This window comes from Panthera uncia, chromosome C2 (genome assembly GCF_023721935.1).
Source record: "Panthera uncia isolate 11264 chromosome C2, Puncia_PCG_1.0, whole genome shotgun sequence".
In the NCBI taxonomy this organism is placed as follows: Eukaryota; Metazoa; Chordata; class Mammalia; order Carnivora; family Felidae; genus Panthera; species Panthera uncia.
Genome location: NC_064810.1, coordinates 111643653 through 111651539, shown reverse-complemented (window position 1 = coordinate 111651539; position 7887 = coordinate 111643653).

Sequence of the window (7887 nt, the reverse complement as noted above, 5' to 3'; positions counted from 1 at the left end):
TAATTCTGGGCTTTAGTTTCCTCATTTGCAAAATGGGATTGCTAAAATTTCTTAACCATAAGAGATGTCCTATTTTTGTCTGTGTTGGGATCCTGACTGAAATCTGCATAGTGAAAGAACAGCTGGCAAATTTAGTCAAGTTCCTGTTTTGAATCCTATTTGTTTACGTTTATTTATTTATTTATTTATTTATTTTGAGAAAGAGAGAGAGAGAGAGAGAGAGTGAGTTGGGGAGAGGCAGAAAGAGAGAGGGAGAGGGAGAATCTCAAGTAGGCTCTATGCTGTCAGCACAGAGCCCAATGTGGAGCTCGATCCCATACCCATGAGATCATGACCTGGGCTGAAGTCAAGAGTCAGATGCTTAACCAACTGAGCCACTCAAGTGCCCCTTGAATCCTATTATTAATGTTGCTAAACTTCTTTAAATTTAATGTATTGCCTTAAATAGAATACTCATTCTCTAGGAATGAGTCAAATTATGCTTAGGTTTTTCCAATGTATTTGACTTTTGCTCATCTTGGAATTTGAACTTAATCGATATTTTCATATGTTCACAAGTATAACGAGCACACAAAATCTTAAGTTAACAAATAAACAATTGAGGTTCTAAAACTGCTGGGTACTATAGGATATGAGTCAAGGAGATGTGACACGTACATATAATCATAAAACAAGGCCAACTATAATAAACAGAAAAGTATGGGTCCAAAGGTTAGAAGACAAATCTATAGGAAGGTGGTACTTTTAAACAGTGAAATTTATAGTGTCTGAATTATATCTTAGCACATTTGTTATTAAAAATACATATTTGGACAGCAATCCCACTCCAGGGTATATATCCAAAATAATTGAAATCAGGATCTTGAAGAGACTAGGTTCACAATAGTCAAGATATGTAAATAACCCACATCTCTATCAACAGATACATGGATAAAGAAAATATGGTATAATGCACACCATGGAATATCGTTCAGCCTTCAAAAAGAAGGAAATCCTGTCATATGTGACAACACAGATGAATCTGGCCAATATAATGCTAAGTGACAAGCCAGAAGGACAAACGATTATACTTGCACGAGGTATCTAAAATAATCAGACTCGCAGAAGCAGAGAACAGGGTGGTGGATGCCCGGGACGGGGGGAGGGGAAAATGGGGAGTTGCCGAGTATGAAGTCTTAGTTATGTAAGATGAGTAAGTTGTAGAGATCTGCTGTACAACTTGGTGCCTATAATTAACAATACTGAATTACGCACTTAAAAATTTACTGAGAATAGATCTCATGGTAAGTGTTCTTACAACAACAAGAGACAATAAAAGTTTTGAAGACGACGGGCATGTCTATTACTTTGGCTGCAATAATGGTTTCATGAGTATACACATATGTTCAAACTCATCAAATTGTACACATTAAATATGTGCATTTTTTGTGCATCAATTATACCTCAAAAAGCTGTTAAAAATACGTATTTGGAAAAGTAAAATTAAGATAGACTTTTTTTTTCATTTCTATATAAAAACAGTCCCAAGATAGTTATTTTAGGACTGACGTAGTGTTTCACAAGGTCAGGGAGCCAGGCTCTGTAATTTTCAGCATGTGATTTCCCTCTATGGTTCAAGATGGTTACTTGGGTTTTGGTGACCATGTTGGCGCCTTCTTAGCCAGCAGGAAAAAGGAAGGCGAGGACAACTACTTCCCAGAAGTTGTGTATGTCACTTCTTACATCTCCTTGGCAGAATTAAATCACATGGCCATACCTAACTAAAAGAGAGGCTGGAGAATGTACTCCTTATTCACAGCAGCCTGATGTCTGGGGCTAACATTCAGTAGGGAAACAGTACCTCTTATTAGGGAGGAGGGAGAGGACAAATGAGTAGACTCTGCTACATGGACATTCTGTAGATCTTCTTGAATATCAGGTCAGAATCATCTAGGGCACCGAAGTGGCTCAGTCAGTTAAGCACCCAACTCTTGGTTTTGGCTCAGGTCATGATCTCATGGTTCGTGAGATGGAGCCCTGTGTTGGGCTCTGTGTTGACAGCGTGAAGTCTATTTGAGATTCTCTCTCTTTCTCTCTCTCTCTCTTTCCCTACCCTTCTCATACTCTCTCTCTCTCATAATAAATTAATAAATATTTTAAAAAATTTTTTAAAATAAAATAAAATAAAAAATAGAATAGTTTGTATTTAATTCATCAAGCGATTTGGGGACAGATTATTTTGAGGCAAAATGTGACATTATTTTGGAGATATAATCCCCGGCAGTGATGTGTAGGATGGGTTGAAATGAGGAAAACCCAGAAGCAGGAAAAACAATTAGGTGGTTACAATAGACATAGCAAGAGTCTGTCTGTGGACAGAGTTTAGGAAGCAACAGGAGGACTAAGAGGAGACAATTAAAAGAGTACAAGTGCTCTGGTAGATGGGCAACTGAGTAAAATGAGCCCCCACCTCCCCAGCAAGAAGCTGGGGAGGTGGGGGCCTTTTGGGTATCTCCCATGAGAAAAGCTGCTCAAGGGGCGCCTGGATGGCTCAGTCAGTTAAGCATCTGACTTCGGCTCAGGTCAAGATCTTACGGTTCGTGAGTTTGAGCCCCGTGTCAGGCTCTGCCCTGACAGCTCAGAGCCTGGACCCTGCTTTGGATTCTGTCTCCCTCTCTCTCTGCCCCTCCCCCACTCACGCTTTGTCTCTCTCTGTCCCTGAAAAATGAATAAAACTTAAAAAAATAAAAGCCTGCTCAGGCCTTTGGAGGTGTGCAGCTCAAACTCTGAACACCACTGGGACGCTGAGGGTAAAATACCACTCCTTCCTCTGAGTCTCTTATGGCAGGAGATACAAAAACATTTATCAATATCTCACATTTAAAAAAAAATCTCAAACTACTCCATTAAGTAAGTATAAAAGACCAGATTGTGGGTATGTAATCACTTCTACCTCAGTCTCTAAGATGGGCAATGATTATGTAACACAGCCGGCGTTTCTAAATGTCCTAACAATATGTAAGGGCCAACATTTATGTGCTGTTTTGTGGTTTTAAAATAGTTTTTAATCCACGCAATCCCTTAAATGAGATACGCATTGGATATGTGAGAAGACGACAAATGGCCACGTTGAGTGACAGCCTTATTGTTGGGAAGGGATGAGGCCTAGATCCTAATGGAGATCTTCTTGCCTCCTAAGCCCAGGGTCTCCTACCTCTGCTACAGGAATGAGCAGAAAATGGTCATTTCTGGATTGTGTGCGTGCATGTATGCTGAGCATTTGGTTATTGCAGAAAACGAGGCTGCCCCAAGTAACCTGGGAATCATGATTAACTTGCCATGGTCAGAAAAATGGCTCCTCTGTGAAAGGGTAGCTAGTGTTCCCTGGGATAGGAGTTGTTTTTCCAGCTGGGACATTGAGACCTGGTGGCATTTCTAGCCTTCCTAAATTACTTGCACATATTCTCTTGGTTGGTGTGGCAACGTGCTCCCCTTGTTGCTGCTGATTTATGCAGGCCTTTCATGTTGTTCACTGAATTTACTGAGACTCCTGGGTTGGCTCATGGCCCATCTACGTTTCCTTAAACTCTTCCTATCTAAATTCACAAAGATATAAAGCTTGCTTTTACCCTACTTAAGAGAATTAAAAGCCTGCCAACCTAGAACAAAATATGTCTGGTTAGTAAAGAAAATATGAAGTATAGTGCAGTTATTGATAACATGAGGAATTTGGGACCAGCCCAAACATCTCATAATAGGGCTTTATGCGTCCTATTCATTTATCATCATGAGCCAATAATAATAGATCTATTCAATGAAATGTTATTTATTCATTGAAAAATAGCAGCAACAAAGACTATATAGCATTATATAATACATACATATGAATATACACTATATACATTATATAACAAAGAGGGGGGAAGCAGTTAAGAAATTAAAGATGCCCTATGGTTTTTATTATATGAAGGGAATCTAAACAGGACACCCCAAAATATGCCAACTTGGCATAAAAATTGTTTCGGGCTGATGACAGTTAGGAAGCAGCAGACACAGAAAGAGCTCCCTGCCCTCCCCTATCTGCCTAAAAGCAGAATATAAATCTCCCTTTGTGAAGGTGCTCCCCTCCCCTCTCCTGGACCAGGAGAACAGTCATTATCACTGGAGACAGAAAGTCGGGACTGAGATGGGCCTGCAGAAACAAATCTTACTGAAATATCCCTTATCCTCCATTAGTTTCCTCCGTTTGTTTGCCTTCCCACAATTTACCACCCAGGAGCCCGAATCCCTTTTCTTTTGTCTTGCACTTCTCCACAAATTTATTATCCTTTGTTAAGATGGTATATAAGCCCCAGATTCTGACTACCCCTGTGAGTCTGCCAGTGTGTATGCAACACTGTACACATCATAAATAAACTCTGGGGTTTTTCTTCTCCCGTTGATCTTGTGTTTGTCAGTTTAATCTGCAGGGCCCCAGATACTAAACCTAAGGGTGTAGAGGAGAAAGATTTCCCTCCTCTACACATGCTAAATAAAAGGGAAATGGCAGGGAGAAATACACCAACACGCTAATATCGGTTGTGTAGCATGTAGCACATTCAAACAGAAAAAAAAAAAAGGCTTGAAGAAGTATTCCGTAAGGACTGCAGATTAACTGCACATCAGCATCTCAACCTTTACAAACAAATAAAGGAGTTGATCAATAGTAATACTTGGAGGGGTACTTTAATTTAGGCTGTGATAAAGAAAACACAACTTGATGAGAGTAACTAAACCCATGCTCTGAGGAAAGAGATACACACAGTTTTACAAGACAGTTCACAAAAGCATGATGAAGAGTCAGGTTCTGGAGTCAGACTATTTTTTGCAAAGCTTTAGGCAAGTTACTTAACCTTTGCCTCAATTTCGTCTTCTTTAAAATGGGGATAACAGTAACTGCTTGGTGGAGGCGTGGAGGATTAAACAATACTGCCCATACGGTAAGTACTCAATAAAAGTTACTGGAAGCATTCTGAAAATGATTCTTTTCTTGCTAAGAAAATGGTAATAATCATTAGTCGTATAGCAAAAGAATGACTGTATCAACTGTTTGGCAACTTTATCGGCCCCTCCAACTGTTTGATTACCTAAAGCTTCTCCCTGGGCAGCATAGCTCTGGAAATTTCTCTCTGGTCTGGGGGCTCTGCGGTCTCCTCTTTGGGTGGAAAATTAACTCCATATCCAGGATCCGAAATAAAACGTTCTCCACAAGAGGTCAGAAAAACAGACGCCATGATATGTCACTGTGAGACGCTGTCATATGTCCCCTTTCCCACTCTGCAGCACACCAAGGGGGGGGGGTCACAGCTCCACTATGCAGCCCACCTTATGTTAAGCATGAAGAGTGGGTAGAATGGAAGGGGTATGGGTGAGTCAGCTGTGGGGGGCGGAAAGTGTCATTTCAAGGGGGGACAGAATAGGATGACAGACCAGCAGTGATGCTCTGCCACAAATTAGCTTTATGACCATGGGCAAATGGATTCACTCTCAACCTTAGTCCCTCCCCAGGTGAAACGAGCTGGATAGATTCCAACACTAAAATTCTAGGTCAACGCATCCCTCCCAGGGACCACTTCCTCTGAAAAGACAGAGGAAATGCTAGGTCCTTATAGCCCTCTATTGACTCACGTGATCCTGGGCAGATTACAGTATGTCCTAAGCCCTTCTTCACCAATAAAGTTCTGACTAATAATCAAGCTCAATTTAGGCTGGAGTTGAGGGTAGGAGTTCTGAGTTCCCACTTATGCAGGCTCTGTGTCTCCTGGCTGTCATCATTGCCCTGGCCGGTTGCTGCCTCATCTTTGGGAACTCCTCACACTGTGTATGCTGCTTCTCTTTCTCTCAATCCCCTTCTGAATTATGCTGCTCACTTCCTTTCCTTTGCAGAAGTTCAGTTTGCTTTTGGCTCTACCTTGGAGCTTTGGTGATGAAACAAAGGGGATCATATTTCTTCCAGTCAGAGCTATATTTCAGGGCACAGCTGCCCAGACCCACTAGAAATAAAACAAGAGGAGACATGAAGTCATGGGTAAATTCCATCCAGCTCCTTCCCGGTTGGAGAAGAACCCAGTGAGAATTTAGTGTCTGGAAGGTTGAGCCCAAAAAAAGCTTGTGGGGTGAATGCTGCAGACTGGTGTCTTATTAGCTGATGGGTTGGAGGGAGAGCTCTTTTCTGGGTGGTGGATACAGCTGCCTCCAACCCTTGCTCTCCTCTCAAATCCTCATGACTGCCTGAGCTCTAGAAGAGGGCTTCATCTCTGACACACGGAATGTTGAAACTAGAGGGTCCCTAAAAGCTGTTCTGCGGTGTGATGCCAAAACCCTATTTGGTGTGGCCCTGGGAAGCTGTAACACATATGTTGCAAAACACATGGCAGAGACCTTCTAAGTGGATTTAGGAACCTTGTCATTTTACATTCATGCTGTGTGGCCAACACACACATGCACAGACTCGTGCTCAAAGCAGGTGACTAGAGAATGACCCGTTTGCCAAGGCATTTGAAATATTCATTCCAGGATAGCAAATCGCAGAAAGTACGAGTCTTATGATCTGGTAATGATAGCTGTGTGTAGACAGTATTTGTTGCACTCTTATGAAATGTCAGGTACTTAATAAGGATTATATCATTTAATGCTCACTAAAAACTTATCAGGATGGGGCCACTTTTCTCCAAATTTTATGGATGAGAACACAGAGGCTTAGGAAAAAGTTAAGTAACTTTTCCAAACTCACAAAGCTACAAAGTGGTGAAAACAGAATTTATATAGAAGTAGTCAGTCCATGGAGCCTGTGTACCTATCAGGAAAACTGAACGACTTCCTCACGTATGGTCTCTTTCTCAATGACATGGTTAACACCATTTATTCCATAATGAATTTCATTCATTGTAGGTTAAGAACTAGGATTTTTTTTTTAATTTTTTTTAACGTTTATTTATTTTTGAGACAGAGAGAGACAGAGCATGAACGGGGGAGGGGCAGAGAGAGAGGGAGACACAGAATCGGAAGCAGGCTCCAGGCTCTGAGCCGTCAGCCCAGAGCCCGACGGGGGGCTCGAACTCACGGACCACGAGATCGTGACCTGAGCTGAAGTCGGACGCTTAACTGACTGAGCCACCCAGGCACCCAAGAACTAGGATTTTGGAGACTTACTGCTTGGGTTCAAATTGCATTTTCTCGCTTTAACTGATTGTTATAATCTTGGGCAACTTTGCTTAATATCTGTGCCTTAGTTTCCTCATCTGTCAAGTGGGGGATGCTAATAGTACCAAGCTCACGGTTTATTGGGAGGATGAAGGGAGATAACACAGATAAGTCTCTTAAAACATAGTGTTAGTCTTTCTTATCATATGTTAGTTATTATTAATGACATTTATTGATTGTCTGCTGTATGCCAGGTACTAGGTTCTTAGATATAGACAGGAGAGAGGAACAGTATTTTGCGGTCAAAAAGATAAGTTATGGGGAAGGAAAGACAGACATTTAAACCAATTGTGATATAAAGTGTTATAATCCAGAGCGGAACACTAAGAAAGAAGTAATGGGCAGGAGATAAAGCTGCCGGGGAAGGTTTGGGCCCAGACTCATCAGGTCACAGAAATCCTATGTGCTAAGAGTTTGGGACTTCGTCCTCTGTAGGCAACCAAGGAACTGGGGCATTTTAAAAAATAGGGGGTGGCATGATCATTTAAGGGCTTTACCAACCTCTGGCTGGGCCCCACCTAACCAGAGGTGAGCGTGAGCAAAGATCCAACAGAAGAGAAATAGTTCTCATGAAACTTTTTGGCCACAGTTTGAAAAATTCTGTTTGGAAGCCGATCTGTAGATTTTACATAAGCAGGTTCATTGTACAAAAAAAGGACTTCCAAT